This window comes from Osmia bicornis, chromosome 4, assembly GCF_907164935.1.
Source record: "Osmia bicornis bicornis chromosome 4, iOsmBic2.1, whole genome shotgun sequence".
Lineage (NCBI taxonomy): Eukaryota > Metazoa > Arthropoda > Insecta > Hymenoptera > Megachilidae > Osmia > Osmia bicornis.
Window position 1 is genome coordinate 183,497 of NC_060219.1, and position 8,669 is coordinate 192,165.

At 47.7% G+C, this 8,669-nt stretch overlaps 1 long non-coding RNA gene across 1 annotated transcript; it reads left to right on the forward strand.

The window, feature by feature from the left end:
- Nucleotides 1-5,501: 5,501 nt before the first annotated feature.
- LOC123987714 lies at nt 5,502-6,215 on the forward strand. The gene is made up of 3 exons (XR_006829316.1): nt 5,502-5,542; nt 5,615-5,696; nt 5,888-6,215. It is a non-coding gene; the product is annotated as an uncharacterized LOC123987714 (long non-coding RNA).
- Nucleotides 6,216-8,669: the final 2,454 nt, after the last annotated feature.

The following is an 8,669-nucleotide window of genomic DNA, read 5'->3' on the forward strand; positions in this document are numbered from 1 at the left end:
GTGGAGTCCTAGCCCCGCCGCCCAATTTACGACCGCCCTGCCTCTCCCGTTTGTCCTCGGGGAGCTCCAAAGTGACGCATGGGCAATAAAGTCCTCGAGGACTAGCACTGGCCGGGGGGAACAACGGGAGGAAAAGTCTCCCACCCGGTCCTGGTACTGTTCATATTGCGCGAGAGGCCATCTGGGCGGGGCATAGAGCCCCACCAACGCGATTTCACCCCACAGCACGCCGACGAACCCCCGGCCCCGTTCCAGTGGGGCGGGGTGTGGGGGTACTGCGGTGCCAAAAATCGCCACGGAGCCGTCCTCGTCCCCGAACCAATCTGGTCTGTCGAGGACTCGATACGGCTCTGCGGCCACCGCCAACCCAGCCTTCCACTCGGCCAGGGTTTGGAACAACGTGTCCTGAGCCCTGGCCGAGTGGTTCAAGTTGGCCTGAAGTATAGGGCCCTTGGGCCCCATACCTGGGCTTTACGAGCCGCCTTCGCGGCATTTTTGCTCGCCGACTTGGCAGGGGGATTTTTCTTGCCCCCGTTCTTCGACTCCGCACGCTTGGTCCTTGATGCCTGTTCCTTGTGGGTTGTTCTTGCCCCTTCAACGGCACTCTTCTTCTTCCTCTGGCAGGAGGAGGGGCACAACATTTTGCCGCCACCTCCACCGGGGTGACCGAGTCGTCAAGACCGGTCATCATCACCTCGCCCATTTTTATGGTGCGGGCAACCCTGACCTCAGTGCCGCTAAACACCTGACGGAGTCGGTCAGCCAACTTTGCCGCTTTAGCCGTCCTGTCATCCCGAGGTATCTCGAGGACCAAGCCACCGGTTCGAGCTCTTCTGGGCATCAACCCCGTGATCAACGCAGCTCCTCCAACTTGACCCGCTCCCGGGCCATGAGCATGGCCTCGGCGTATGAGACCTTAGCCTCGGGAGCTAGGATGATGGTGACCGCCGCTGTACAAAGAGGGCGGGGGGCTTTCTGCCTGGCAGATTGGGCCCCTTGCCCCTTGCCCGCGGGGGCCGCCCCTCTCTTCTGCCCCTTCTGGGCAACCACCTTGGAGCCCTGGGAGGGAGGGGCCTTGGCCGCTACCGCCTTCTTCTCCGCTATCGCCTTCCACTCCGCAGCTTTACCGCGGCGGCCAACCACCGTCACCCAGGTCCCATCCTCCGTCCTCCGATGCTCCTCAACAATCCGGGCCATTGTGGCCTCCACAAATGATGCCGGCTGGTCCGGTGCTGAGGAGGGCCCTGGCAACGACTCCGTGGCAGGCAGGGACTTATTCCGCACCCGCCTCTCCGCTTCCTTCCTCGATGCAGGGGGATGGTCGCAGCCGTAGCTCCCCCCTTAACACGCTCCGCCCTCGTAGGCGGGGGCTGGACAGCTGCAATAGCGGCTTTGAACTCCGCCCTGAGCCCCGACAGACCTTTCTCGAGGAGAGCCGCAAATCCCCTCATCAGATCGGGCTCGGGGCCACCAACCTTCCCCTCCTCTTTTCCAGGTGCAGCAGATGGGATCGGGACCTGCACCACAGGGCATTCAGGCGGACAAGACGGTAAGTCGAAAACTTCGACTTCGTTCTTCCTCCTCTTCCTGCCCGCCTCTTCGCCGGACAATGGCGAGTCGGGCCTCGCGACCCTCTTCGGGCCCGCGATTACCGACATCTCCGTGGTCGCGACCCTCTTCGGGCCCGCGATTACCGGCATCTCCGTGGTCGCGACCCGGCATGTGAGTTCCGCCAGGCTTTGCTGGAGGATGCTGATCTGGGATGTCTGGGCCGCCAGCTGCTCCTCTCGGAGCTTTAGCTGGCGGCGGAGCTCCTCCAGCTCTTTACCTGCCCTAGCGGGGCCGGCCCTAACCGCCGTCTCCATATGGATGGCCTTTAAATGGCGTGCGGCCATCCTTAGTTTCCTGACGGGCATTCCCTTGAGGCCCTTGGAAACGCCCGCTACCCTCTCCACATCCCTACAGAATTCCAGGGCCTGGGCGGCTAGGTCGACGGTCGGGGCATACCTGATCTCTTCCGCCAGGTCCTCAGGATCGGGGAGGGACCTGCTACTTCGACTCGGCTCGGGAGGGTCCTCGGCAGGGTCCAGTGCCCTCGTCTCCTCCGCGAGTTCCAGCTCCTGGCGTTGTACCTCCAGGAGCATTTGCTTCGCCGCGGCGAGTTGCGAGTACACGCCGATGGTCGGCGGACGGCCCCTCCTCTTCGCCGGCCGTCTCTCCAAGGACGCAGTCGAAACGACTGACTCGTCCGAGTCCTCGCCATCCCGAGATGCAGCGGCATCCGAAGCCGCCGGGGACACCCCGCCCCTTCTTCGCCCCGACCTCAGGGTAGACCATTCCGCGTCCACCCTAGAAAGTTGAACGGATAGCTGGCGCGCATCCGTCGCTCCACTAGTGCCGGGCAGCACCAGGTCCACCTCGCTAACTGCCTGTCTCACGTCCTGATTCGTAGCCATGGTCGTTTCCGTTAAATCCAGTCCAGTTTGTTTATTTGTTGATTTAGTAATTCCATCCATAATGGTCCCACGAGAGGGTCGGTCCATGGGTTCACCCGGGCAGAGCCGCCTTACCCGGGTAAGGCTAGTACACCCGGGGGGTCGCCAGGTACCCCGGGGTTGGCCGCTAGAGACTGATGCACCCATCAGCCATGCCTGGCGCTTACTCCGGGCACGCCCTGCTCACCGCGCACCGCAGCTTGGGGCTAGGGATTTTTTATAGAGGTTGTCATCCTCGCGGGCCCACCAATGAAGGCAAGCCCCCCGTTCCAGCGGAACGTAACCACTGGGTTACGGTATCATTGCTAGGGCACTCCGGGTTCGCTACCCGCACCAGACCGCCACGCAGCCTGGCCCCTGGAGAACTCAACGACGCAGCAGCCACCTTTTCGCCTCTCCGAACCAGGCCTTACCGGCAAGGGAGGCCCTGCCAGGATCCGTAGATCCCACCGGCGTCATCCCGGGTCATCTGCGAGGCTACTTCGACAGCAGCAAGCGCCCCCCTTTTAGTCGCCTCCTACGAGAGGCAGGGGTTACCGTGCCTGTATTCTATCCCCCAGTCACAGGGGAGGTTTTGATGGGTTTTCCTTCCTTTGGTGTTTGGTCCGCGGGAGCTATTTTATTTCACTCCTACCCTACATGCACTCCGAAAAGTGCATGGCGAGCATTCCCCTATCCGCCACCTGGGGACGCGCCACGTCGGGGTATCACCTTTCCGCCCAGCCAGTACACTTGGCCAGGTCCGTGGAACCTTTTTTTTTTTTTTTTTATAGAAGAGGAAATGCATTTATGCACGCGCAGGATGATCCCCTTTCGTCTAGTCGGCTAGAGGGGGCCCGGGCAGTGTGGGACTCATACCCGCTCTGAGGGGGCAGCCTGGCGTCCGTTTGGTGGGGGCAAACCCAAGAAGGCAACCCCAGTAGGGGGCAACCTGGAAACCCGACCCCGAAGGGTGGGGTTTAGCCCAAGAGTAGGTTTCAGCCCAGAAGGGGCGACCTTGAGCAGGTAGTCCAGAGGGGACAGTCCTGTGGCTGAATATACTACCCACTAAAACCTCTTTCCTGTGTGGGCCGCCAGTACCTTTTCATCCTTTGGGATATATAAAGAATACCAAGGTATAGCCACAACGGCGGTTTGGCAATTCAATGCATTTCGCATTATTCCGTCCTCCCGCAAAAACGCCATGCGCTAGGCACCATGGGGCATCTGCGGATCCACGCCGTTGCACCTCCGATCTTGCGGTAGGACATTTTCCACCTGAGCAGTACACGCAGCAATTTTTCTTCAGCAACGATCGGCACCGGGGCATCCTCCAGGATCGCCCCTTCCCGGTGTGACCGCGCCACCTCTTCGCCTGCCTAGCACTATTGCCAGGACAGGGGTTCCTCTTCAGCACGGCCAAGACAGGGACATCGTATCTCCACAGTTGACCGTGCCTGTCTTCGTCCTCCTGGTAGGTTGATAATGATGATGTGGCTTATCCTAGATGTCATCACGCCCACCTGTCCTGCCACGAGGACAGGCCATTTTTCTTCAGCAACGATCGGCACCGGGGGGACATCCTCAAGGATCGCACCATCCCGGCGTGACCGCGCCACCTCTTCGCCTGCCTAGCATTTTGCCAGGACAGGGGTTCCTCTTCGGCCACGACAAGGAACCGGAGCTCCTGCTCAACGGGTGATCGTGCCATGTCTTCACCAGCCTGCAAAGCGAGGTCAGGGGTTCCTCTTCGGCCACGACCAGGAACCGGAGCTCCTGCTCAACGGGTGGTCGCGCCATGTGTTCACCTGCTTCAGCAGGGCTTGCTCTTCAACACAGCCAGGTCCCGGGGCGAGTCCTTACCCTGGTTGACTGTGCCACGTCTTCGTAGGCTGCAATCCTCGATGACTTGTCCCGTACATACTCCACACACACACACAAACGCTCACGACAAGCATAGCACATTGGATACCCCAAAATGCAACAATAATATGTGAATGAGTGAATGAATGAATGAATCAGTAAATCAATAAGTCCATGAATAGAACCGATAAACGAACAGTAAATAATGATAAAATGATAAACATAATAGCTATAATAAACATAAACATAATTAACCGTGATTAAACGTAACTAGATCACAAAATTCAACAAAAATCAGCGTATAATATGCATCTGATGCACAGAACAGTTTATGAAGCAGTTAAAATAAAAGGACGAACAATAATAAACAAGCGAACATGCGAACATGTGAACTAAACATAAGAAGCATGGCAAGCGAGTAAACAGACGAGCATATGTGGACTCGACATAAGCAGAGCAAAGCAATTAACCAACAAAACCTCAAAACCTCAGATGTCAACATCCAGCCAAGCAACCAAGCAGCAGGGAATAATAGTAAAGAGTATTTAATATTTAACCCTAGCACACAATTTGAACACACTGTTCAAAAATTCAAACAAACTATAAAACTGAAATGAAAATGAACCAAGGATGTAAAAGGTAAAGTAAAGATGCAAAGATGTCAGACAATAGCAGATAGCAATGCCAGAAGAAGTAAAACACAGAATGCCAATATTGTCAAAAATAAAAGGTAAAGTATAAAGTATACTATAGACAGCAGATTGTCATGCGAAGTGAGTACACGCATTACCACAAAATGAAGAAACAAGATCACCACAACAGAAAGGTACGCTATATAAAATAACAAATAAATGCATGTGCGACAGGGAATTCCTCATAATCATCTATTAAAACTATCAAAGTGACTGAAAGAAGAATTACAGATAATAAGAAGACAACTGAGAGCTTATATGAAGTGCTCAAACCAGCGAAGCTGAGAAGCTGAGAATCCCTCCTGCGAGGCCCACATAGCCAAGATAACCAGGATAACGTAAATGAAAAGAGCAACATAAAACATAAAATTGAGCAGGTCAATCAATGACGCTAACGTCAGACATTGTATACAATACATAATATATTCCTATCACGTCAATTAATGGGAAAAGTACTAAATCTTCAAAGAAGGGAAGATCAGCTGGGAATAAAAGCAAAAGAAGAAATAGATGGTGAGCTTAATGTAACACTGATAATTGGAATTATTGTTTGAAATTATTGAAACTGCTTAAACTTGCTTGCAGGAACATTTCACGCAACCACGACCTCAAATTCGTTTAATAAGCAAAGATGGTGGAGAAACAATCAAATCATCAAATGAAGGCAGTGAGCAATAAATAAATATATTATTAATTATTGTTAGCAAATCATAATAAAGATAAGTAGCAATATATATCCCATAACATGAATGATGATGAATATAATGAACATAGTAGGAAGAGATAGAACTATTAACATCATAAGATACCATGATATTAAATATTAAACCGCAAATCATAATATTAATCCATTTGCAGAAAACCCTACGCCAGCCAACAGAAGTGGAGGCAAAACGTAACGATTAATAGGAGAGGAAAATACCCACCTGACATAATATGAGGAGCAACATGAAACGTAAATCAGCATAAAACCTGAAGCAAGTCAAATCAATTCAAATAGTTAAAATTGCGTAGATTGTTACTGAATTATCATACCGCTCCGATAAGTCTGACATTAACGTTAATACTAATGCAGATGCAAGTAAGTCAATGTAGTACAACGTGTGATGAACAAAGCTAATCAAATAATAAACACCACATACTACCGTATAATTACTGAACCACAATATAGAAATAAAAGAAAACTAGTCCCTAAAATGAAGAAAATAGATAAAATTATTATGAACATATGTATATATATAATATGTAACAAAAACACGCCAAGTGCGATCAATTTAATTTAATAAAGTATAATAATATAGATAGTTAATTAAACTCCTTATATTATAGTCAATTTAAATGATACAATTCCATTCAACCCCTTTTAATCCTGATTAATAAAGAAGACATATGAATACTAGAACCAACCAGACATTATTATAAGAAAGTCAAATGAGATCCACGGTCCAGGAGATCAGAATTTCAAAGAATTTAAGGAATCATGACGCACATATGTATGTATAGAAAACAATAAAGACATTGTACCATGCCAGAAAGATTACTGCAGCGTATGCTTCCCTGAGCATCCACCATATTAACCAAAACTGAATTAACATTTTTCAAATCAAAATCAGAATCGAATTACAGTTAAGATAGGAGAAATCAATATACAAAAGATTGCATAAAGTACCGTAAATATCCAAAATTCACAGATCCACCAACCGTCACAGCTGCACTAGAATTGCGTTAACCATAATATGCAAAACATTATCTTGAAGGGGTACGAAGAGCTACAAAATGAGTAGCGAACGATATTATAGAAACGTGAAACGTAAAACATAAATACACAATTGGAGAAAGAAGTCCCTGAAACATGTCAGATCACCAAGAATAAGAATAAGAATAGTGAGCCGCGAACAATAAACCAATAAACCAAAGTTAATGCCATTCATATCTAGGAGTGCTAAAGATGTATAATATATCATATAGTCTACAATTAATTAACAATGCCTAGGAACCCAAACAACCTCTGAAAGCTTAGAAACAATGTGTGATACTACAAGAGAGACTAAGAAACTAAGAACTAAGAAATCAAGAAATCAAAATCAAACCCATCCTTAAAATATACAGACGGATTATAAACGCAATAAGTGCACAAAATAAACTCATTAAACCATCCAATCCAGACAACTCTACTAAATTCCATAAATATAAGACCCAAAGTAAGACAGATAGATATAATCACAGCAGGTACGGTGAAATAAAAACAAACACATATTAATAATCAGAAATCAAGTCAGTTAATTTAATTTAATTTAATATGTCATATGCCGCCACCAGCTACTCTGTTCATTTATTCACTCAATTATAATAAAATAAAGGTAAGAAGTTATATAAACAATGCCATACAATTTACAATTAATTCAGCACAGAATACTGACTAGGTATAACCTAATATAACTAAAATAACTGAGTTATCTGAATTGACTGAATAACTGAATACAATCCAAAATCTAAAATAATATAAAATAATATAATATAATATAATGTAATATAATGTAATATAATATAATATAAACAAAACAGAGCAAATAGCACCACTTGAAACACTTACACTGCAATGAAACACAATGCATCACCGTAGAGCGCGCACTTTCACCACAATCACCTCCGTACGAATAAATTCAAAATTTAAATTAAAATTAAATTAAATAGAAAATTCAATTCAATTAATTCAGTTCAATTGACACTTATCACTTAACACTTCGTATCACATTACATCATAGATGACCGATGACCATGTCAACGTCAACTAAGATAGGAAAGTGTTAGTATTGTCACGTCCTGTGACACATTCTTTAAAATTTCTATTTCGCCACCCAAACTCTAAGCCGCTATTTCGCGACCTAAATTCTTTAAACTTATATTTCGCTATACAGATTCTTTAAACTTACATTTCGCGATACAAATTCTTTGAACTTCTATTGCACCATCCAAATTCATCGCTCCGCAAAAATTCTGAGTGAGCAACTCAGCCGGGTCGTCGTACGGCGAGAACGCTGACGATCCGGACGAGGTGGTTCACCCGAATTGCCAAATCAAAAGTCGACCTCATTAATCAATATATAATAACGAGACCAAACCGCCCGAGTACAGACCAACTATAGTACAGAACTCGTATCAGATCAAATTTAGTGCAGACTCAAAGTCATCGCGACCCGATCACTTCCGTGAAACTCGTTCAGAATCGGCCAGTCCGTTAACGCGAATCCGGATTTTATTCTAACACGCGTACAAAATCCGCAATATACGACTCTGCTACGGGACCCAGAGACCCGACAGAGCAATTCGTCAATTGTAAAACACGCGCAAGTTAAGAACTGTACGAACTACCAATAAACATTTGTTGTGCTCGGAAGTGTGTGAACTTCAATTAAACGTCTACCCTACTGTCTACATCCACCAGGACGACTTATTTCTACAGGTATCCTCGCCCAGCGAAAGGTAAGTAAGAACCTCTACCTAGCTAACAACGTAGTTTAAATCATACAAAAGTACGCGGAGAACTCAGTGAGAGGGAGAACTCCGCGACATTACAGTATGTATTCTAAACCTATTTTAGTTTCTTTGTTCTTTTTGGACTCGACTGTCCCTACGTTCG